Here is a 24,200-nt window from a genome sequence, read left to right as displayed (position 1 = left end):
TCCCTTATGGCTCCAGAGACGTAGAGCTTTCTTCTTGTTTCATACAGTAATTTCAGATAAAGTGGTAAACCGGGGTAATCACAAAAATAACCATTTCTGTCTGCTCCCCAGTGTGGAAACTCACAGAAAAACATAACCTCCTGTTTCCTTATTAACAAAGAAGTCTTTTAAGACATCTATGAGATGACTTCAGAGAGTATGGTGAGGAGCTATAAAATGTAACCTTTCACCTCTAGAAAGGCTGCTTTCTAACTGGCTGCCTTACTTGATAATTTATTGTCCTGGTCATAATATTTAAAGCAGCATCTGTGATTTTTTTTTTCCCTGAAGGAATAAATACTTGTTAGGTTTTCTTATGTCATTTTTCGGTTGACCAGAAGAACTTGATTGTCTTCTCTTTTCCTTTCATGCATGAAATATAAATGATGCACCTTTTAAAATCTTTGTCTTATTTAAATGATCCCGTCCAAATTCAGCTGGTGGGTAAAAGGCCCAAAAGCATGGGACAAATTTATCTGCTAAAGAACAGAAGAGGGCAACTGTTTTTTTTTAAGTTTTTAAAAATTAAGTCCATGTATATATTAATTCAGAACTCTCTCTTTCCTCTAACTTATTCCTAAACGGGAGAGGTCAGAATCTGGTTTAACTCAACTGGCCTCATTACCAACGTGCTCCACTTAAATTCTTGTGCAGACAGCGTTTATTGGGTCCTCTGCTGTTAACAGGAAGCTCTGCTCTGCTCCTTGGCCACAGACAGAACCCTAACCCCACTGACCCACTTAATACATGTATTGTGGTTGACAGTCAATAGCCTAATTCTTGTTATAACAGATAGATCACCATTCCTATTGTTGACAAATTACCATTCCCAGGTTTGGCTTAGTACAAATAGGACACGTCTTTTTCTTCTTCAAACACAAAGGTCCAATTCACCTCATCTTTTCAGTCCCCTGTAATTCTGCTTTTTCTTGGCTGTGTTTTATCTGCCAACATATATTTAAAAACAAGGCAGACATACTGAAAAAAAGTCCAATGCAACTTACTGTAGGTGGCTATGACTGGACTTTTTGCTGTGAAATTTGAGTCATGTTTGAGTAATGAAATAAACAGAAACTGAAATGCAGAGCAAGCACAAGAATCAGCCCTTTTAATCAGTATCTTTAAAAAGTAATTTCAGCTAAGAAAAAAAATCTATTCACCTTCACAACCTGCTGACTCTCAAAAGAATGACTGACATCATTCTATTTTAAGAGCTTAAAAAAAAAAAAGACTCCTCTGCTTGCCTTCATAGAAAAAGGTAACTTTCCTCTTAATTAAATGTTTATTATAGAAAATAAAAGCCAAAAGAAGAAATACAAAGCACATATAATTAAGAAGAGTCTTTTTAAAATAAATCATTGAATGTTAGAGTGCTTTAGTACCTGTACAGCCCCACACCAATGCAAAGTAGGATTAGAATCATCTCTGATACCAGGCTGGCCTCTGACCCAGTAAACATCTCCCAAGGATCGAAGTAGGTGTCTGAGATGTCGTTATGCCTACAACTGCCGAAGCCATGGTAAGAAATAAAAAAGAACCACAATGTCCTCCAATCCAGTTGCCACTAGAGCCCCGTGGTGCCCTCAGAAGGCCTCTCCCACTCCCACTGTGGTACCTCCTGGTAGCCACCCCTGCCCAGTGGGCACCAGCTCATCACGAAACTCCACACGGAAAGAGCAGCCCCTTCTTTCCATGGGAGGGTCTACTCATAAGCAATCAAAGTGAAATCTGTCTACCTGTAAGTACTGCTTGTCCTCTTTGGAGCTCGGAAAATACTCTAAATACATAAAACCCCTTTGCTGCATGACAGATCTTGAATGTTTGAAGACAATTAGGACACATTCACTTTCCTGCCCAACCTTTCTGCAGATTTAAACATCAAAGCTGGAGATGTGAAAATTGGTGTCATTACGCTAGCACCTACCTAACTGGTCTGGAATGTCAATCTGACTCAGACAGTTATTGCATCCATGGCATGTGAAGCATATAAAGGTGCCCAGTCTCTGCCCTCTATGGATACCCAATTCAGTAGATATAATTAGCCTTAGTTAATAAACAGAGTGTGCCCACTATGTCTTAAGAACTTTTTATGGTTGACCTTGTTCCAGATAAAAGAAGGCCCAGGTCTTTCCTTACCAGAAATATGAGGAAATGATGTATATAACTAAAAATAAGTATTCCTTAAGAATCTCAACGCTGTTATTAACATCAATATTGCTGCAAATGCACTCTGCCAATTAAGTAATGATGTTAAAATGATTTTATCCAACGAACGACAGATGAAACAGTTAAGGACTCACATGCATGATTCCCTGTCATAAGTGAAAGGATTCATTTTTTAAAAAAAAAAAAAGAATAAAAATATCTAATTTCCAAGAAACCTGTTTGTTAGACTGATATATTTACACGTGCTACACAGTAAAAATCTGATACACACAAATTATTGTCCAGTATTTAAAATTTTAAATATAGCTAAACTAAATTTACTGAGTAACTATAACATGATGCAGAGGAATAATAAAAACTATTTTAAGGTTTTCCAGTAGTGTATATGTATATATAAAGACATACATATATACATATATCATGAGCCTTAAAACCTTCTTCCAAAAATATTTCACATATGATGAATATTTAGCCAAAAGAAATACATACATTCAAAAACATCTTTGGAGGTAAAAGTCACTTTAAATGTTAGCATTTTCCCCTTACAATTCAATGGCAAGAAAATGCAGGGGAATTCTTGACTGTGCAAAACAAACAAAAGAATCATTTAATAAAACAATAACAATGCTCTTTTAGTAATTTTCTAACTTAAAAGTCTTAAAATGGCAATTCTAGTTTTAACACTCTTACAGGTAGGTTTCTGGAAATGCGTAATGTATTAAAGTATTCCGCCTGGCAGCTTGTAACAAGACCGATGACTGCAACCTAAATTACAGACCACGATCATACTTCCTCCTAGGCCACCTCATTTTCATTATTGGAATAGATCATACTGCTGAATATCAAAGCTTGAAATTAAAATACAGGTCAGCATGAAAACGCAAGTTAGCTCAACTAGAGTAACTCGCCGTAGCAGACGGCGGCTCTGTAGCCGAGCCTAGAGCTCTGCTGCATGTTTGCATTAGGCTCAGCTTCCTGAATCACAAATCGTTATTTAGGGTAAACTAAAGCCCACGTCAAAGTTTCGGAGAAGGGCCGTAAAGGTAGAATACTTACGTAAAAGGTTATCAGGACAGAAGACAATGCAACTTATCTGGGAGGGTCTCTAACATCCACGGGGTGGTAAAACGCATTTAAAAAGGCGATGTGGATTCAGACGGCCTCCTCCCTGCAGCATCCCAGACAAAGCAGGGCCAGGCCCTCGGGCGCTCCTGGTGCACCTGCAATGCGGATCTCTCACCCTACAATCCCACCCCGGGGCTGGCCAGAGAGGCCCCTGGGCTGCCCTCTCCTCCCACTTCGGATTGGCTTGGGTGCGCGGTGCGGACGGACCGCAGCCTGGCATCCCCCGCCCCATAACGGGCTGGAAGACCCCGAGGCAGCCGGCGCGGGGGTCGCTGCGCCTCACTTTTGCCCTGCTTTCCATCTCTTCGTCCCCCTCACCCCACCCCCGAGCTGTCTCCGCAAGCGGACACCTTTCCTCATCCCTGAACCATGGGGGTGGGATGGGAGGACCCCCTCCCCTTGCAGTGAGGGCTTTAAAAATTATCTAAATGAGTTCCTGCCCCGACGAGCGCCCCCGCCCCTCGCCGGCGCCCGCAGAGCCTCCCCGCAGGTACCGCCAGGTGAGCGGGGCTGGACTCGGTCACACCTCGGGCCCCGCCTCACCTGCGGGCGCGGCCGTCGTGGTCCTTCAAGCTGCTCCCCCCCTCGGCGCGGTCCTCCGGACGGGCGGCAGCCGGGGCCCGCGGCCCATGGGCGGGGCGGCGGGCGGGGCTGGCTCCCGACTCCGGCCCTGCCCCGGCCGGGCCGCCAAGGGAGGTCAGTGGGCACCGCCCGCCGAGCGCATCTCGCCGGCTCCCACCCGAGCGCTCGCCGCGGTGCACGCTGGGAGCGGGGGCCGGGGCGGCGAGGCCTGGCGGCGCTGACCAGACGGGCGGCCGAGGCGCCGGCGAGGCGGCGGGTCTGTATCTGCGGGGAGGAGCGGCAGGGGCCGATCGATACTCACGTCGCGGGGAGGGGGCGACGCCCCCCTCCCGCAGCTGTGCGGGTCTAGGGGACGCACCGGGGGAAGGGAGGGTCTGGCCGGTGGGACGCAGGCGCACAGCTCAGGTGCGGCCGCACTGCGGTTGCCTAGGGTAACGCGGGCCCGGGCGGGGCGGGGGAAGGAGGAGCGAGGCGGGCGAGCGGGAGCGCGCGCGCGCTGGGCGGTGGGGGTAGGGGGGTACCCGGCACCAGCCTGGGATTGGGGGTAGGGCACGCGCGGCGGCCGACGGGGGTGGGAGCAGAGGCGGGGGGAAGGGGCGAGGGCCGGGCCGCGCGCATGCGTGCGGCCCCCGCTCCCCCGGGGGTTCGCCGGCCTCGTGCGTGCGCACGCGCGCTGTCCCCCGGAGGCGTCTGGGTGTGCGGAGCGCGCGCGCGCGGCTCGGAGACGCACCTGTGAGGTGTCCCTTGAGGAGAGGGAGGGTGGGTGCGCGGAGTCCGCGGCCTGGGGTGCTTCAACCCCTCACTTGGAGTGAGTTCTCGGGCGGCCAGGCTGCAGTCTCTTTATTGAAATTCTGGATCAAAGAGGGGGCGGTGGGGGGGGGGCGCCGGGGAGCGGGCTCGGGGTCGGAAGGAGGATGAGTGGATTAAAGAAAAGAAAAACAACCCATCACTTCGGATGGGCCTCGGGCCGGGGCCGGCCCGTGGGCTTTGATGGGAAAGGTCAGAGCGGCTCCGCGCAGCCGGGCGGCCTGGCGGCCCCGGGCCGACCCCGGGAAGGACAGCCTGGCCTCGGGCCTCGGCGAGCCGGCGTGGGCCCGCGGTGCCGGGGAGCAGGGGTCACAGATGGCGGCCGGGTGCGCGGCGACGGATGGGCAGCGGTAGGGGCGAGGCCGGGCGGAGGCCCCGCGGGAGCCGGACTCCCGAGCCGGGCTCCATTGTTGTTGGAGCCGAGGGAAGGGGGAGCAAAACGGCTTTAGCAACCCGTGAAGCCGCGCCTTGGAGCCTTTCCAGGCGGGTCCCCGGAGAGGCGGTAATGGCCGCGCCGTGGGATCAGGGAGCCGGGTTGTGCGGCGGAGAAGCCTCCCTGCATGGTGTGATGTTGTGTGTTTTTTTAGAGCGCCTCGCGTCCCAGCAGAGCCAGACGAGCATCCCACTCAGGTGATGAGGAACCCTTCGCGCACCCAGCGCACAGCGCTGCTGCCGCTGGACGCCTCCATTGTTTGACCACAACAAGGGCCGGATTCTCACCCAGGTAAACTGGATGGCCGCGCAGTCGAGCTCCCTCTCACCTCCCACATCCAAAGGAATCCTCCTCTCCTCTTTCAGGACTTTACTCTAGTTTTCTTCCTGGGCCCTGCTTCTGTTTAACTCAGTATATCCACCTCCCAGACATTTCTCCATCTGGCTTAATCTTCTCGCATCTCTCTGCCAAGTCACCTCTCATTTTCCTCAAAACTCAGCTCCTTTGTGAAACCTTCCTTGCCGAACTCTTAACAACTCATTCTCTCTAGGACCAGCCTGTTCTGCTCTCTTCTAGTTGATAGTTTATTGGTTGTCTTATTCCCACAAAGGAGACTAGATATTTTTAAAAATTCTAAGCTACTGCTTTTTGAAAGGAACGTTTTGTGATAGTTTATTGTTTTAATAGGATCGAACTGTTTTTTGTTTATATATTTTGTCTTTTTTTTTTTTTTAAAGAGGGAGCCCTTCCTTCCTTTATAGATAACACAGCTTTTTTGAACGGAAAAATGACTTTCGTGTTGAACCCACAGGTTCATTTCAATTTTAAAAATTAGTTTTCAGTTAGCAAAGTAAAATATTTTCTTTGTGAAAATTAAAACATCACCGAGACGGCTAAAGTCTTTGACTACCACCCTCTGTCTCCAGAGATAACAGCTATTGTATGTCTGGCGTATATCCTTCTAAATCTTTAAAAATGTTTTTACGTGAGTGTGTACTCATATTATCTTTGTTTCAATGAGTGCTTGTGTACTCTTTCAATCGTAGCGCATCGTGCGTTCACTCACTTTGCAGAACTGCTGCATCATGTTCCGTAGTTTGAATATTACGAGAGTTTATTTAGCCATTTCCTGCATGGGTGGCAGTTTAAGTTTTAACTTTACATTTAAAACAGCTTTTTTGGGTTTTTGTCCTCTGGTGAAATGAAATTTTAGTGGAGGGAGCTCAAATCTACACTAATTATAGAGACTAAGCGTTTATGATGGAAGGTCTCTTTGGTTAAGAAATTTATGTGTGGGAGCCTCCACCCCTCCCCTCTTGTAATTATGACTCTACCACTTTAAAGTCCTGTGGCCTTGGGGAGGACACTTAATCACTCTAAGCCTCAGTTTTCTTTTCTATAAATGATGGTAATAACCTGCTCTATCTACTCCACCGAGCTCAGTGATACGATGTATGTAAAAGTGCCTCGTAGAGTGTGAAGCGGCATGTAAATGTTGAATGTATTAGCCTTTGTGATCCAAAAGGCTTTTTCAAATTATTTGCAACATAATTTATATTTTCTTTTTTGACCAGATGTGCATAGTACAGAATACTACAGACAGCCCACTTTGAGTCCTGTTCAATTTTCTGATTTTGCTTTATTTTAATCAAGTACTGCTAATACATTAGACTTCTTAAAGAGTATTTTACCAGGCACACTTTTCATAGTGTTTTTTGTGCCCTAAAAAATAAAGCATATAAATTGGTCAACTGTGAGTAAAGGATCAGCAAATGGAGCACTACATACAATAAAACTCTCATAATATTTAAACAAAACTTACTTCCTAGTGAAGTAAGTTTGTATGTGTGTTTTTCTGTAGCAGTAGCAGATTCAGGTTAGCTTTTATGTCCTTTGGGTAAAATGGATTCTTACTGAATTTGCAGGCAGTATCAGTTTTAGCAGTTTAAGTATTGACTGAATAATGTGATGGGTATCATTTTAAGATGTAAGATACAATTGGGGGCTTTGTAGATATTTTTCTTTCCTTCAAATATATATGAATGCTTGTAGTGTGGCCAGCAAAATCAACTTGCCTCTGTTTTCTTGGAGTTTATCTGTGGGGGCAGAGGGGATAAGTAAACACAATCTCACAGCTGCATGTGTAATCACAAATGGGTGTCTGCTATGAAAGTTAAGTAGCATTGGCTGTGAGAGAGTATAAAAAGGAGACCAAATTTTAGATTGCATAGAGAGGGCCCAGGAAAGACTTTTTTGCAAAAATTAGATTTGAGCTGAGATCTGAAGGATGAGTAGGCGTCAGCGTAGAGTGAAGTGGGGGATAATTTTCCAGGCAGGGGAACGGCTTGTGGGAAGGCCCAGAAGGGGGAAAAGCTTTGCCCATTCCAGGAACTGAAAGAATGACTTGTGGACAGATTATGGTGGGTGAGGGGGAAGTGTGGCTAGGCAGGGGGCCAGATCATGTAGGGTCTTGCAGGGCAGGTTAAGGATGTTTTATTTTATTCTGAGTGAAACGAGAAACCATTAGAAGCGTAGGGTTTTAAGCAGGGGAATGACATAATCAGATTTGCATTTTTGAGCAGTCGCTCCAGCTGCTACATGCAGAATGTGGGGGTGTGGTGGAAGCGGGGCGTGAAGGTGGGGGAGAGGACCAGGTGGACTGTTCCAGAGGCCTGAGGAAGGTGCTCTTCCCCTTTGAGTTCACATTGACATTGAACTACCAACTAAACTAAGGTGCAAATATATTTGGTTTTTAAAAATCATACCTTAGTTTTAAAAAGTAGGCAAAAGAGCACTTTTTAATGCAAAAAGTGCACATATGTTAAACCAATTATTCATACTGTGCTTAACAGAAGAGTATCAGAGTCAAATTAAAAATTGGTATATTCAGCATGTCTTCTGTAAGTTTTGTCGAAGCAGGAATACATGAAATAAGAGTGAGGCTCTCAAATGAAAAGAAAGGATATATTTTTAGATGCTTTTAACTAAAAAAAATGAGACTAACAGAAAAACTATTAGACAAATTGAGGAAGTGACTGTGTACACAATGCATATATAAAATTCATGGCTCTCTGAATACTAAGAATAACCCAGCAGAAACTAAAGTGGAAAAACAAACAAAAAAGCAGGCTCTGATCACAGTTCAACAAAAAACATGAAACAGGTTTAAGCACAGCCTCATGGAGACAAGTTTGATCTGCCTGGAGGAGACCAGAAAATACCCTGAAAGATACGAAAGAATGTCCTGAATGGAAGGACAGGCCATGTTCCTGGATGTGATGTTTAAACATAATAGATACTCCTCTTTTGGTGAGCTGGACAGAATAATGAGTAATGAGGTTGGGACAAACCCTGTCTGATTGTTTAAACATACTGTAGAGCCACATTGATTTAAACAGGCTTTGGAGTATCTGTACAAGTCACTGGCACCTGTTCAGCACCCCTAAGATAAACTGTATATGGGAAATACGTATGACAGACCATCATGAATGCCCCCGAAGTCAGAAAGAAGATATGGAAGTAAATATTAAACATCGGGACAAGGGAGTTGTGCATGTTGAGGAGAACAGATGCAGGCTTTGCAGTCAGACATACTTGAACTGGAATATCTTAAGTGTGGAAAACAGTATCTGCTGTGCAGATGTCATGAGAAAAAGAGACACAGGTCCTGGCACCTATGGGGCACTCAAATCTGTTAGTTAAAATCGTTGTATTAGACTACATAAACATTTGAAAACTTCTTAAAGAAGAAAGGGAAAACCCTGGGATCAAAAGCCAAACCACAAAGTAGGAAAATACTTGTGACAAACATAAGTGAAGAGTTAATATCTTCGACGTGGAAAGACCTCCCACAAATCAATGAGGAGAATAATGGAAACTTATATGCGTGGTTGCAGGATGTGGATAGACAGTTTACTGGACAGAGATGTAGTTTGCTCAACATGTGGAAAGATTTGTAGCCTCATGAATAATTACTTTGTAGTTACTCCTGTAGAAAAGTATTCTCAATAGGGACAAAACCAGAAGACATTTAAAAATAAAACACAAATGTACAAAAGCTTTATGAAAAAAGTAAACACCTTTACCTGAAGAATTTAAAAGCCAACCTAAATAAATGGGCAGACATTACGTGTTTCTGGAAGTGAGGGCATCTTTGTAAAAATTGTAATACTCTGCAAATTAAACTAATTTCTGCATAACTCCAGTTGAAATCCCAGTGAGACTTATTTTTGGACACGTGATAAATTGCCTTAAAAATTCGTCTAGGGAACTAAACATGCTACATTGGCCAAGAGGTTTTTCAAATGGGAAAATAGTGATGGAGGATTTGCTATGCCAGATATCAAAACATACTGTAACAGTGCAGTAATATAAGTGGTGAACACAAGAATAGACAAATTGGTACATGGAGCAAAGTAGTGTCCAGTAACAGACCCACTTATATATGGGAACTCATTGTGTAATTAAGTTGGCATTTTGAAACAGTTGAAATGATTGTTTGATACGCTAGGGATAAATGACTCTTTATTTGAAAAGAAAGATTCTACTTCCCCATGTTCAAAATGACCTTTATTTGGATTAAAGAACTAACTCAAATATAAAAATACCTATAAAAGTATTAGAAGAAATAGAATTTGTTATGTTGGAGGATAGATTACATTGGAAAACAAATTTTTTGGTATACTATTTAGGTAAGACCAAGGCCCAAAATCATGAAGAAAAGATAGGTAAGTTTCAACTGTTACCCAAGTTGATAGTATTTCTGTGTGACAAAAAACAAGCATTACAAGGTAACAGACTGGGGAAAAAGTTTCTGTAACATGTATAAACAGATAAAGGATACTAGGATTGACACAATTAAATGAATGGAGGACATGAATAGTTCTCAGAAAGAGAAATGAACGTGCCAAAGCAATGACATAGTTCAACCTCACTTGTGATTAGGGAAATGGAAATTAAAACAGTGAGGTGGTTTTTGTTTTTTTTTTTTTTTTTTTTTTTGGTGGGGATGGCTAGTAGGCCAAAGTTAAAAAGCTATCCATGGATATAGAGAAAAAGGTACCTCATCCATTGTTGGGAACATAGAATTGGTACGACCTGTTCAGATGGCGATTTGGTCGAACCTATCAAAATTTTAAAAACACTCAATGTGCTTTGATCTAGCAGGTATGCTTCAGGGAATCACTGATACGCTAATGAGAGGGTAGAAGTTAGTACGAATAAAGTCTGCTGCAGCATCATTTATAATGAGGAGAAGCTGAATAACTTTTGATACGTCTACACTGTGGAATGCTATGAAGCTTTTAAAAAAGATTTGTATGTATTGACATGGCCTGGATAGATGTCTATAAAATATTATTGAGCAAGTTTAATTCCATTTTTTTGTAAGATACAAAACAAAATAATTGTATATGTGGTTGTCTCTGTGTGTTCTGAATAAAAACAGAGAAAACATATTTAATTGTGACTTCTGAGGAGAAAAGAATAGGGGAGACTGAATTTTTATTTCTGGGACTGGTTTTATATTTATTTCACATGTTTTTGACTGTTTCAGTGTGTTTTTTTTTTTAACAATGAACATTTACTTTTGTAATGAAGATGTTACTGTTTCTCACTTAATGAAGGTCTAAATTTAGACTAAAAAATGTTAATATCTGTTATTTACAAGGATGTAGCAAAAATGTGACACTCTTATGTTATACTGGCCGTATGTATCAGGAGCCTTAAAAGTATTATGTTCCTTGATATGGCAACCACCTAGTAGCCATCATAGGAGTAAGTATTTTTAAATACCTACAACAGATGTGTATTGTAAAATTATTTTTAAGGGTGCATTTACAGAATGGTTAGGTTAAGTTATGGTCCATCCACTGGACAATATATTATTGGCCATTAAAATGTTTATGAAGAAAATGTGTTAAAATGCTTATGACAATATTAAGGGGAGGAAAATCAGGATACAAAATTGCATGCATTATATGATTAAAACTCTTAAAAATCCCAACAATCCTCCACAAAAACGTATAATGGACAAATGTCTAGAAGAAATTAGGTAAAAATCTTAAAAACTGTGGACTTCGGGTAGAAGAATGTTGTATGATTAAAAAATTTTTGCTCTTCTTACTTTCCAGGATTATATGTTACTACATCTATAATTTATGTTCTTTCCTTTATAATGATACATTAATTTTTAAAAAGTTTATCTAGGACATGTATTAGCTGCATGGTTGATAGGTACTTTTAAAAATAGATTTGCCTTTTCATTTTAAAGTATCCTCTAAAATGTACTCTAAAAGCTAGTATCTAAACATTTTTTGAGTGATGCATTTGGACTAAGTTTCAGTGAATTTTGTTGCTTCCAGTATTTGAAGGAAAATTACTTCTTAGCAATATACAAAATAATAATAGTTCTCATTTTTCATTTATAACTGTAGAGTGAGTGCAGAAACTTAAACATGGGCCATGGGATTTCCTAGTTTGACTTTTGTCAACTCTCTGTGTTTCTAACACACGGATCCGGTCATAGAGCAAGTTGCGTTTACTTGAGTCAGGATGAGTAGGACTTGGCCAGCTGGACCAAGGGCAGAAGCACCGAAAGCGTGGTTACTATGCAGGGCCTGCCAGTGAGTGGGCAGAGTGGAGCTCAGGGTACCTCGGGGCATGCGGTGTAGGTGAGGCTGAAGGAGTTATCATGAAGGCATGTGGATTTGTTCCCTTGCCAAGTGTTACACTGGACCTGCGGTGGTGTGCAGTTTAGTAAAGGACAAAGCCAAGTACGTGTGACGGTGGAGAAAACGTTGCGGACGTGTGAGGGCTCTGGGAGGTAAGAAGACATCATACATAGATGAAATTTGAGGGTAGGGGTGCAAGTCAGGGAAGGCTTTCTGCAGAAGGTGATGTCTAAGGTGAGACCCGAAGGTAAACGGAGGGCCAGGAGGTGAAAGGAGCACGGGCAGAGGTAGGGGGGTGGCTGAGGCCTAGGAAGTTTGGTTTGGCTGGAGCTAGAATCAGAGTAGGCGGTGGTGAGAGATGAACCGGGAGAGGGAAACTAGCTAACACGGATGAGAGTTTGAAAGCCATATGAATAAATTGGAAATTACACTGAGAGTTAATGGAACCCACTGAAAACCTTTAAGCAGGGTAATAACAACCCATTTTGCATTTTAGAAAGATTGCATTACAGTGGATAGTGGATTAGAGGAAGGCAAGACTGGAGGCTTTGTAGTGTTTGGGGAGAAGATGGTGGTGGCCTGAGTGACAGCTGGTGTAGGTGGTGTGGGTGGGTAAGTTCAGGAGACATTTAGGACATAGAGAGGACAGGCCTTTGTGAGAGGGAGGAGGGTGAATGACAACCCCGCTTCTGGCTTAGGCAGCTGAGGGACTAACTTTGTGAGTCAAGTTGGCTTTGGGGAGGAGGTGACAGATTGAGTTTGGGACATGCTGAATGTGCAGGGCTTGTAGGACATGTAAGTTCTTCCTGCGAGAATTTGCAGAGTGATTTTATGCTGCAGATATATGCTTTGCTATATGATTGACTGGGTGCTGTGCATAAATCCATTATTAAAATCAGAGTTTCTGTGTGTAAATTTTTCTTAGATTATAATTACATGTCTGTGACTTAAGTGTGGGGGCATTTCTGTCTAGCTTAGACTGGACTGTTGACGTCTTTCGTATGGAGTTATTTAAGACTGCATGACCATGACTTTGGGTAATGCTGTGGTTGTCTTTTGGGCTAGTCCCTGCCTCTCTGAGCAGGTGGGGGGTCCTACAGTCAGCCATCCTGTTGTCCCTACTGCTGACTTGGAGGGATTTCTGTTGTTTCCAAACTGGTCCGTTCCATACAGAGGCAGGCCAGGACGCAGGCAGAGTGGCACCCTGGGTCCGCATGCACCTGCAGGTGCCCGCTTGGCCGCTAGCAGTCGCCCCCATCCATCCAGGCTGCTGCAAAAAGATACCACAGACCGAGGAGCTAAAACGACAGACACTTGTTCATCACAGTTCTGGGGGCTGGAAGTCCGAGGTCAAGGTGCCAGCAGGGTCAGTGTCTGGTGAGGGCCTGCTTCCTGGCCCACAGATGCCCTCTTCTTGTTGTGTTCTCACGTGCCAGAGGGGGAGGGAGCCCCCAGGACCTCGTCTGTAAGGACTCTAATCCGCTGGTAAGGGCTCCACCCTCATGACCTAATCACCTCCTAAGAGCCCTGCTTCCTCACACCATCACACTGGGGTTGAGGTTTCAATATGTGAATTTGAAGGGGACACAGACATTCAGTCTGTAGCAGAAGCATGCACGGAGTTTGCGAATCGTCTGCAGCTGGTGTGGAAGCCGTGGCCACGGATGGGTGAGAGTGTGGAGAGCGGACCAAGCTCCGAGCGGGGCAGGGGGCGTGGTGCGTCACAGGGCAGGCTGGGGAGACCGTGCCTGCGAAAGAACTCACTGCAGAGAAGTCTTACTCAGAGAGCTTTTGGTCGAAAGAAAGAAAATGCACTTGGAATGGCTTTAGTGAGGGGGATTTCTGAGGAGGCTGCCACGCGCCCGAGGTGGCTCTAGGCTGAGGCCCACTTGTGTCTGCAGAGTCGGCAGGAGTCAGTGGAGCTGCGCTCTCTGCCTTTGTCCTGAGTCACGGTCCCTGCCGTTTACCTTACAGACCCAGACTTCCCACTTCCCAGTTCTCGGCTCTCAGGCAGGAGAATCTGGTTGGTCCAGCTCAGCTGATTGGGCTCACCGTTGCAGGGCCCGCCGGAGCAGACTCAGCTAGTGTGTGCCCGGCCTGGCGGCCGGGCCAGGCCGTGGGTGCGGAGGAGGGTACGCAGGAGAGGGCCGTAGCCTGGCAGCAGAGGAGGGCGTTCCAAGGACTGGGAGGGGCAGCAGTTTTACATGGTTCAGAGCTGCGATGAAGGAATAAGGAGTGAAACTAGATCTGGCAAGTTGAAGTCATTTGCACAGCTAACCCAAATTAGAAGAATTGCAGGATGGGTAACCAGTGGCTGTGGTAGATACTCATTTGTACAGAAGTTGGGAGAAGAGAAATTTTTAAAAAAATGAAACTTAACTTTGGAGTTGCATCAGAAGAATTCAGAATTTAATTTTTAAAAAGCAGTAATTTGTATTGTTTTCTAACAGTAAAGCATGTCTCCGCCTTTATTCTAACTCTAGAATATGCAGTGTCTTGTGCCACCTGATACAAGAAATTCAGTAAAGCTGTTCTAGAGCTCATTTATTTTTCATACCCTGCAAGTTCATGAAATAATCATTGCTTATTTCCACATCTTATTTTGCTGCGCCTTCCGTGGAATCGTGACAGATCTTGTGAGGAAGCCCTTCTTACAGCCAGAGCAAACCTCTGTCCCAAAGATGGTATATCCTGTCCCTTAGGTAAATGGTAAAACAGGTCATAAAAATAATCTAACCCCTTTTCTTCGGAGTAAAGCCCATTACGTCTTTCTGGCTTTCAGAATTGTTTTTAGACGTGCATTTCAAACGTATAGGATTATGGTTAGTAGGATTTAAGACTGTTTCACTGATTCAAAGTATTTGGCATCAGCCAGCAAACATCAGTCAGATTTTCAGTTAACTAGTGTTCAGTAACTTACTACCGTATCTGTATATTATGGTAAGATTAGGACTTTGTAATAAGCCCCCAAAACTCACAACTAGAATCAGAGAACCTGAAAAAAGCAGGTTGTACAAATCTTCATGGTTCTTAGCAGCTAGTTAGCAGTAGGGATCCACTGTGAAGTCCGGTTCAAGTTACAATGCCTTAGTGTAAGTATCTATGAAGTTTCCTGAGCAAGTGCTTGAGTGCCCTCTGGAGGCATTATAAACAGCTAAAACACAAATTCCTTAAGAAGTTTTATTTAACAGCCAGAGTTGAGAACCAGTGGACTAGATAGTTGAGCTGGTGGGGATGTAAATGGGGAGCAGAGAAGAGCCAGGATGGAGCCCTTGGGAATGCTAGTATCCAGGGAAGAGCAGGCGTCTCCACGCAGGCTGAGAATAAGGGTTCATGCAGCCAGAGTAGAACACAGAGGCCGTGGAGTCACAAGAGGGAGTGTCTTGCAGGGTAAAGGACGATAAGGGCCTTTGGGCTTGGCTGAGAGGAACTTCAGTATTGCAGTGGTGGTTTGAGGAATGATTGGGAAATGAGGCAATGGAAACTAGAAAAATAAGTCTTAAGAAGCCTGGACAGGGAAATGGAGAGAGAGAATACGTGGCAGCTAGAGAAGGCATAGGATTAAATGCTGGTTTCCTTAGGATAGAAAAGACTTTGTGTAGGTTTAAATGCTGAGAGGAGGAAACGAGCAGAGAGGAAATGAAGTGGAAAGATGTGTAGGGTGGGGAGAGGGGAGAGAGCTGGCTTTTAAGTTCCTGGCCTTTTATAGGGACTTAGAATATGGCGAATTAATGATTTTCAGTTTATTTTAGGATGATAAGGAAATACTCCTGTAACGAGAGAGTATGGAATTGTCATCATGGAAATGGTCCTCATTCAAGCCAAGCAGATAGGTAGTTGAGCTTTAAAAAAAAAAAAAAGGAGTCAGGACATACCTTTAGCGGACACTTGTGTTTGGGAAGTAGGAATAAAAGAAATGGCCAGTGCCCTCGGCACAGCCTGAGGGGAGGTGAGAAAGTTCAGGGAACTGGGGACCGAGCAGACTTGTATGAACTAGAGTCGGAGTGAAACATGGGCCTTGAGATTTGATGAGGAGGAAGGAGATCATGACTTGGACAGCAGTTTTGCAGAAGTGGCGTCACGGTGGGTGGGAGCGTGGGAGAAGGCTGGGCGTGTTAGTGGTAGAAACAGCAGGTGTAGAGGTTCGCCGGACGGCCCGGCAATGAAAGTGGGACGAGTGCGTTGGCTGTGGCCAGAACCGACAGAGAGTTTGTCCATGCTTACCCAGTCAGAGCCCTCAGCAGCAGCGACCACAGAAAAGAATTGTATTTGGTCTTTTGCTTTTATAGGTGTAAGATTTAAATTCCTTATAACTTCTGTGCTACCCCCTCTATTTTTCTGAGATTGGAAATCTGGCCAAATGGAAAAGAATGTATATGTCTATTAACGACATTTGAGGGGGCTCTTGCACAAGGAAAGAGAGAGGAGATGTGGCCAATTTTGATTTATTGTTCTAACAGATGTCCTTTAAATCTACAGGACCATTTGCAGTCATGAATAACATTTTTTTTCTTCTTTCTGGTAGAACTAATAGGATGGCTAATAGATGTTGTGTGGCTTAATTTTTGTAAAATAATTTCATTAAGAAAAGAGAATAGACTCCTGATACCAGGAGTGCTAAAATAGTATGTTTAAATTTGGGAGGTGGGCTTGATCTCTGACTTCATACTGCTTAGCTTGAGTGGTAAGGCAGAATCTTTAAAGTGTGAACTTTAATATGGCGGACGGTGGGGCGGGCGAGCTTCAGCTTGCGCCCAGGCGTGTCCGCTCCCGCGAGCCTGGTGTGGAGGCCTTAGAAGGCCTCGGCATTCTTATCTCTGGTGGCCTTTACGGTGTCACACATCAGACATATTAAAAAGCACACCCCTATCCCACAGGAAATTAGCTTATACAAAACTGAGTTAAGCTTCAGTTGACTAGTTTTAGAAATTAAACATTTATTAATTTGATTTTATGATTTTCCTTTCGTATTTTACACCCAGCAAACATTTTTTCATATTTCAAACATTTTCATAGGCCCTTGAGATGCATATAAGCCCTAAGGCCTGCGCCGAGGGCGCCAGGGGGCGAGACGCCCCTGTTCTCCTGGGACGTCTGGGCACGTCTGTCTGGGGCGAACTTGCCAGGAATCTATATCTGTTGGAGGCACTGAGCTGCCCCCTGGGAAAACTTCATCCTCCAGGAGCTGAAGTAACTGTTTTAGTTAGCACTTTTTTGTTGCAAGGAGCAGAAATCCATTCCATTTTAGGAAATAGGATATGGTGTAAGGATGCGCCTGGACCAGAAAGCCATTGTTAACTAAGGCAGCTCAGAGACAGGCCAGTCTTTCACACCGACAGTGAGGACTCCAGGCAGCTCTTTTATCTTTGCCTTGTTCCTCTTGCTGACATCTGGTTTACTATTTTTCCCTGCCCCGTCTGTCTTTTAGCTACCTTACTTAGAGGTTTCCACTTCCTCATGACTGTAGTCTGCTGTGACTGCTCATGACCTCTCCAGTTCTTGTACGTCGTAAGCTTTCAGCTTCATGCCTCATGGCTAATCACCTCATTCTCAGTAGTGTTTAGATCGGTGAGAGAGGGAGATTTGGAACATGACTTTGTTGCAGCTTTTACTATTGTTCCAGGCCCAGAGCAGAGGTCACTGTTAAGCTCTGGGGTCAGGTGTCTACACTCGGTCTAAGACACTGAGGTGAGGTGAGATGGAGCAGTCACGTGGCCCTCAGCAGCTGGGCCCACCCTTAAAGCTGAGGCGGCTCCTGTTGGTAGGATTTGCAGGCTAGCAGGATGTGTAGTTCAGTCAGGAAGAAAAAACCTGGCTCACTGTCAAAACCACTTGAAATTCCTACCCTTTAAAGTATATCCTATTAACAACCGTCATTCTAAGTCAACCCTTTGTTCCCATAGAGAAACTAAAATCCTTAAATATATTGAAAGCATTTTCACTTTTCCCTGTTCTCCCTGTTTTATTCTGTCCCAGACATTGCAGGTCACTCAAGGCCGTCTGTAGGGCCCCATTTCTTCTGGTGGTGACTCCTGCTGAGGTGGTAGATCTCCTCCAGATAGCTGCAGCAGAGCTGGGCGGTTCCAGCCTCTTGTAATCCGTACATCTCCTCTCCCTCAACGTTCTAGGGGGCTATGCAGACGTATAGTAACTCAGCACCATCTCCAGATTCCCCAGATTTAGAACAACTGAACATCCCATGTAAACATGAACACTGCGGCAGTTTGATACCTAACTCCCTTAATACGTCATCAGACTTCCCAAAGAAAAGTGGTGTTCCTCAAGTGTAAAAGTAGATCTTGAAATCTACACCGAAACTGCTCTTAGTAGTTCTAGAATATAGCAGAGGGAGAAGAGGTAGGTGGAATAAATAAAATAATAATGATAGCTAATCTTTGTTGAGCCCTTAACATTTTCTGGGCACTGTTTTAAATACTTGTCATGCATTACCTTATTTAATCCTTAAACTACCTTATAAGGCCACCTTACAAGGTCAGGTGCCTTTATTGTCTCTATTAACCTCATTCTTAACCTCGTAGGTGGAGGTTGCACAGCTAGTGTGTAGTAAGACCAGGATGTGAACCTGTTCAACCTGCCTCTAGTCTCTGCACCCTCTCAGCTGGCAAAGAAGGGCCAAAAACAGTAGTGATTGTAGACTCTGTAGGATTCCAGCCAGTCCTAGTCAGTTGCCTGGTATCCAGTGCCTGTGAACCTGGAGCTCAGTTCCTACCAAGGGGATCGTTATGGTACTAAGATTCCTGTATCTTGGGGTGAAGTTGTGAGACTTGTCAGGGTTTTTGTCTCTAGGGTTGCTCAGGATTTCGCATCGTCTAGCCCTACGTGCCTTGAATTCCATATTTTTATATAAATCCTAAATATAAGTGGGTCTACCTGTCTCCTAGCTAGGACTCCAAATTTATAATAGCCAGTCCTTGGAAGACTTTGTGATCCTCAATTCTCCATAATACAAACCTTCTACTTTTCTCTCTGCATGTATCTAACCCAGCAGGATCCTAAGGCTTTTGTTGCCCTTCAGCCACTGTGGGCCCTGCCTCTGCCTCTTCTTCTGGAATGTCTTGGGGGTTTTGGCTTCTGTCACTTGGTAAGTGTTCCCTGTGTTTCACCATGTTTCCTAGATGGAGAATCCCCCTCAACTATTTCTAAGCTGAAACTATCTCTGGGTTTTTTTTTTTTTTTTTTTTCCTAAGCATGTTCCCTTTGGGGCTCAGGAAGAAAATCTCTCTACCTCATGGTTCTTTTTAAACTCTGGCCTGTATGTGGCTTTGCGCTGTCTAGGCCTTAGAGAACCTTAGCTCTGAAGACAGCAGAGGCGCCTCCATCCCATTTGGAGTGCCTCTTTGTGCCTCTGCGGTAGGAGTTTCTTACTGTCATGTAAGCCAGTGGCCATTGAAGCTTCTCCCTGCCTGTCCCATTTTCCTCTGCTACCTGGAAGGCCTTCTGGACCAGAACCCGGCTTCTTGGACTTACGCCCTTCTGTTTTTCTTTCCCATTGTTCCTATCTTCACTGAGATATCAAAACCTGTTTTTAAACTGAGTTTGTTGCTCTGTACGTTTCTGGTGTTTTTTCCCCCCAACAACAGCTTCCTTGTTAAATGTTAGTTCCTGAAAGTCTCCTTACCTGGGGACTGTGGTGTTACTATCAGTCTCTGTGCAAACTTGATTCTGAGAGCTGCCATGTTTCTGGCACAAGCATTTTTTTTCCTTCTTTTTTTTTTGAGCCTTTAGATTTGGGATCATTTTAAAATATATTTTTTCCCTTCTTCAGCTCAACTCAAAAAGGCAACATATATCTTCTATAGGACAGGTATTTATTTCTCTTTATTTGGTCATTGCTGAAATCCAGGATATTCCAGTTGAACATGCAGTCTAGATCGCTGTCTTTGACACTCATGATAAAAATTGACGTTCTTTCCACACGTAGCTGGGAAGCAGGAGAAGGGCCCTGTCTTGGTAGCTGTTGGCCTGGGGGCAAGTGGCTTCTTGTCTTTCCCCCTCACTGCCAGAGGTTGAGTTCTCAGCTCTAGGCCTCTCCCTCCCCTGAGTTCATTTCCCCATCACACGAGAACTGATGCGGTGAGATAAAGGACGTTTCGGTGGCCTCTGTCCTGGGGGTCTAGTTCCTGTGCCCAGTTAGAAGGTGCAGCCCATGGGGAGGTGTGGTGTCTTTCCTCTTCCTGACCCTGCGTGGCCAGAGTGGTGAACCTGGGGCTGCTCCTGGTTAGTTCCCTCTTTTCCCCGTGTGCTGGAGTGATTTCCAGGTGACTGTCCTCTTTGGAAACCTGGGGCAAGTATACCTTGGCATGGCTGCAAATGAATCATCTTTCTGTCTTCTCTGTCTGTTTCTGGCTCCATTCTGTCCGGTGCTGACTGTGTCCCCTCAGCCAGCCTTCTTCATTATGGGTCTAAGATATAGGTCTTGTATTTTATGAATTCTGCCCATGGTACTGTGGTCTCAGGCTCAAAGTTACCAGCAGGAGAGAGAAGAGGAGTTCTCTGTGTGATCTAGCCCGGCTTGTGGGATGCTCCGTCAGGAATGGGATTGATTCACTGGCCTGGCTAATGATGAAGTGTTCATATGTGTGTGTTTCCAGCTCAGAGCTGTGCGCAATTTCACCGAGAGTACCTGGAAGTGAGGAGTGTCTGCTGAGACTGCTGGCCGGATTTGATAGTAGTCCTGAATAGCATACATTGCCCAGAATAACACTGCTCACCCTCCAGTACTGGTGCTACCAGGTCAAAAGCCTGACGTCTTAAGTTCTGCACTGTCTGTTGTAACCATTCCCTGGCCCTTTTTGAGACTGGGGTGGTGATGCATTTCTGTCCATGCTAATCCTGAATTCTGACCGCCAGATCTTACCCGGTTTTAGAATTGTGGTTATCTCGGCATGATTCTTTGGCTGTAAGAAGTCGGCTGCTCTTGTGCTTCGTGCTTCCTGCGCGAGCTTGCTCCACAAGTCTGTCTCCCGTGCATGCTTACTTTGGTTTGCCAAACGGGTTATGAGTTGTGGCCTAGGTATAAAAATAGCCAGAATCTGAGATATTTAAAGTGATCAAACTCATGGAATGTAAGGGGGAATTGCTCAGTGGGTACAGAGTTTGAGTTCTGCAAGGTGAAAACATTCTGGAGATGTTTCATAATAATGTGAACATAGCACTGCTGAGCTATACACTGAAAAATGGTTATGATGGTGCATTTTATGTTTTTGACCACAATTGAAAAAGCATTAAGAAACAGAATCCCCACATCTCTAACTTTTGGCCCTGCCAGCTGCTGTGATACTCCCCACCCCAGCGTCACTGGTGCCGCAGCCTTCCGCCCGGGGCCGCCTTTCCCTTCCTTTAGCTAGCCAGGCTGGCCCCGGGCGACCTTCAGCCATTTCTTCTGCTTCTCCCTGAGGGTGAGCTTTGCAGTCCTTTGTCTCTCAGGCCTGAATGTGAATTTTGTCCCTTTAGGACTTACTACTCCAACAGTGCGAGGAGGAAGCAAGTTCGGTAAACAAGAGTCATTCCCACTGGGCGTCAGAGCTCATCTGACCTAAGCCTGCTGTGCTCAGGCCCCCACGCCTGCCCCTGCCCCACTCTCGCTTGCCCTGGCCCACTTGTGAGAGCCTGGTCCCTTGAGGAAGACAGAGCCAGTGGAATCAGCCAAAGGGAGGGGGCGGGGAAAGGCAGGTTATGCAGGGAAGGGTACAGTGTCTCATGTTCTGTTGTACTTAAAGTGCATTGGCTCTCTAAGTGTCCTGATTATGTCCTGAAAAGATTCTGTTTTCAGCCCCCTCATCAGTGCTCCTCCTTCCTGGGGACGGAATGAGCCTGAGGCCTTTGAGCCCCGTGATGCGAGTCTGAGTGGGCATCCGCGTGACTGACAGGACGTCTTACCATCCGTCTCATGGCTGAGTGAACTGAGGCTGAGAGGGAATGACCTGTGGCCACACAGCTGTGTGGTGTCAGGTCAAGAATTTGAACTTAGGACTTCTTACTGCAAGCCCAGTGTTCTACCCACCAGATTATTATGATTCTTAATGTATGTGGATGTTACATATTTACTAGATGGGTAAGATAAACTTGGGCCTCGTTCACGGCACTCACGTAGGACCATCGCTGACGCAAGTCACATTCCATCCCATTACTCGGGCGTTTCCGTGTACAGTGTCCAAGAGCAGGAGAAGGGTAGCTGTGGCGTCCAGAGTGTGAACAGTCCTGTGACTAGGGGTCAAGAGGGGAAGACTGCTGGGTGGAGCGGGGGCGCAGGAGGCAGACACCAGGGTGTGAGGGCAGTGTTTGAGCAGACGCAGAGCCCTGATTACAGGGACGCAACTCCTCGGGTCTTGGGAAGCCTCTGCCTGTGAGATGATGTTCTTGGCAACTGAGTGAATGTGTCATGCACTAATTAAAATAAGGGAAATCAGGAAACACATTTTTTTGGCTTCAACTATGCTGTGGGCTGTCTGATAAGTCCTTTCACATTTATTATCTTCTTTAATTATCACAGCAAAGCATTGTAGACATTATTATCCATATTTTTACAGATTGGTCTGAGGTCAGCCAGGGTCACACAGCAAGTCGCAGAGCCGAGGCCCCTGTCCTGCTGTGTCATCCCATAGGCCATTTCTGTGGGAGGACTGGCTGGAGGGAGGCTGGGTGTACACCTGCGTCATCCTTTGTTACTTGAGTAACGTGCACTTGTCCTTCTCAGACTCAGAAGAGAACTTGGCATTACTCCCTCCATGCTTTTTGCTGCTCTTCTCTGGACCTAATTTCATAGCCTTTAAGGTAATTTCTAGTTAAAGAAAAATCAGGCATGGCTTTTTTGGTCTTTTATGTTTTCTCCATTAGGAGCCATTAGGCCAAGTCACACAAAGAGCAGTTACTGGAGACAAAATGAAAGCAGCTCAGCAGCTCTCCCCTCTACAGCTTGTTAACCCTGAGCCCAGGTCCTTGGCCACTGAACTTTGTGAGGGGAGAGGCCAGGCAGCCTCGTGGGCGAGAGGGGGGACCAGGTGGCCTCCCTGGACGACGCTGGGGGAATGGCTGAAGGCGCCGTCGCCAGGGGCTCTCTTCTAGCGCTCGGGAGTCGCGCTGCACTGGGGTGTTTTCTAGCCAGCTGGCAGCAGGGGAGCAGAGAGGAAGGTGTCAGAAGTGGCACGAAATCCACTCTTGCCATTGACGTTTTCCTTAATGATGTAAGACCTCACTCCGGAAGGGGAAGAGCAGTCCCGGGCTGACGTCCTGAGTAGCTGGAGAATCCTGCTCACAGTCAGGACTTCCTCTGACCAACCTAAAAAGCTGATCTCAGTGCCCTCAGGGAAATTGTCCCTGCAAATTACTGGGGCAAATGATTATCAGTGGTACATTCAGGGAGTGCTGCCCGCTGCTTGAGCGCCAGGTCGGGGAGCACTGGGATACGGGTTCGGCACGTTGCCAAGATGCTGCACCAGTGGCCCCCAGTGGCCAGTGACTGATGGACTCTCAGGAGCCCAGCTTTGAGGTCGTTCTGGCTTCCAGAAGCACTTGGTGCTCCAGTGGCCAGGTACAGCCGTGCCTGAGGGCCTGGATGGGCCCCTGGGTGGATGGAAGCCTGGGCTGTGTTCTGAGGCTGGCGTTCTAGGCCACAGAGCTTTGGGCCCAGGAGAGAGAGATGCACGCTTGAGGCACTGTAAGCACAAGTCCCTTCTCAGGTTTGACAGCGTCCAGCTTCCGTTACCGAAGTTGGCCCGGGAAGAAGAGGAAGCCTGTGTTCACCTCTCTGAGTGAGAATCACAGGAATGGCTGGTGGGCCTTTGGGGGTTGTCAGCGAGGGCAGGTGAAGAGTGGGGACGTGGACTAGCTGGAGGCCGTCGTGGCTGCTTTAGAGTAGTTGGGGGAGCCACGTGGGTCCCTCAGAGGCTTCTGACAGTCAGTCACCAAGGTGAGCACTCTGGGACCTTACAAGGTGGGGCTTCCCTGTGACCTGTTACCATCGAGGCCGCCCTGGGCACATGCAGAGGGACTGTAATGAGGAAAAGCCGCCCTGGTGTCTTGAAGAGTGAGGTCCTGGAAAAGTGTGGGAAATAGGAAGGGCCTGTCTGGGACATGAGCCTGCCCTGGGCGGCCAGAATGGGTGTCTTCCGGGCCGCTCATATCTTCTGTTCCAGGACCAATGGTGATGGTTAGAAGCAAATTAGAATGGCTTTGACGCTCCACAGTTGGAATCAATGAGTTACAAGCGACTGCTGTAATTAAGTTATTCTGAGACAGACAGCTGCACAGAGATGAAGTGGGCCAGGCCTGCGGAGCTTGGGCACCTTGGTCTTCCTGTACCTCGTTGTGTGAGGCTTCGATTAGAGTTTTCTGAAGGTGTAGTCAGATTAGTGAGG

The 24,200-nt window shown here is 45.9% G+C and overlaps 3 protein-coding genes across 9 annotated transcripts in view; 2 read left to right on the top strand and 1 right to left on the bottom strand.

Moving 5' to 3' along the window:
* Positions 1-4,348, bottom strand: part of CCDC92 (coiled-coil domain containing 92) — a 29,460-nt gene extending 25,112 nt beyond the window's left edge. For 2 of the 5 annotated variants that reach the window (XM_074355930.1, XM_074355929.1), the window contains exons 1-2: positions 3,874-4,177; positions 3,262-3,425 (exon numbers count right to left, since the gene is read on the bottom strand). The gene's annotated coding sequence lies outside the window, so the exon portion shown is untranslated. Of the gene's footprint in view, positions 1-3,261; positions 3,426-3,873; positions 4,178-4,213 lie in introns of those variants that run through there. The other 3 variants (XM_074355931.1, XM_074355928.1, XM_074355933.1) reach the window with 2 other exon arrangements.
* A 958-nt stretch (positions 4,349-5,306) lies between these two features.
* The window catches only part of ZNF664 (zinc finger protein 664), a 39,226-nt gene continuing 20,332 nt past the window's right edge, over positions 5,307-24,200 (top strand). The window contains exons 1-2 of one of the 3 annotated variants that reach the window (XM_010969732.3): positions 5,307-5,443; positions 18,833-18,925. The gene's annotated coding sequence lies outside the window, so the exon portion shown is untranslated. Of the gene's footprint in view, positions 5,444-18,829; positions 18,926-24,200 lie in introns of all 3 variants that reach the window. The other 2 variants (XM_045506485.2, XM_074355934.1) reach the window with 2 other exon arrangements.
* RFLNA (refilin A) overlaps positions 5,309-24,200 on the top strand; it is a 234,527-nt gene continuing 215,635 nt past the window's right edge. The window contains exon 1 of the mRNA XM_074355935.1: positions 5,309-5,443. The gene's annotated coding sequence lies outside the window, so the exon portion shown is untranslated. The remainder of the gene's footprint in view (positions 5,444-24,200) is intronic.

This window comes from Camelus bactrianus, chromosome 32 (genome assembly GCF_048773025.1).
Source record: "Camelus bactrianus isolate YW-2024 breed Bactrian camel chromosome 32, ASM4877302v1, whole genome shotgun sequence".
Taxonomy (NCBI): Eukaryota; Metazoa; Chordata; class Mammalia; order Artiodactyla; family Camelidae; genus Camelus; species Camelus bactrianus.
The sequence above is the reverse complement of the archived record's forward strand: the minus strand, read 5'-3'. Positions and strand labels throughout refer to the sequence as shown.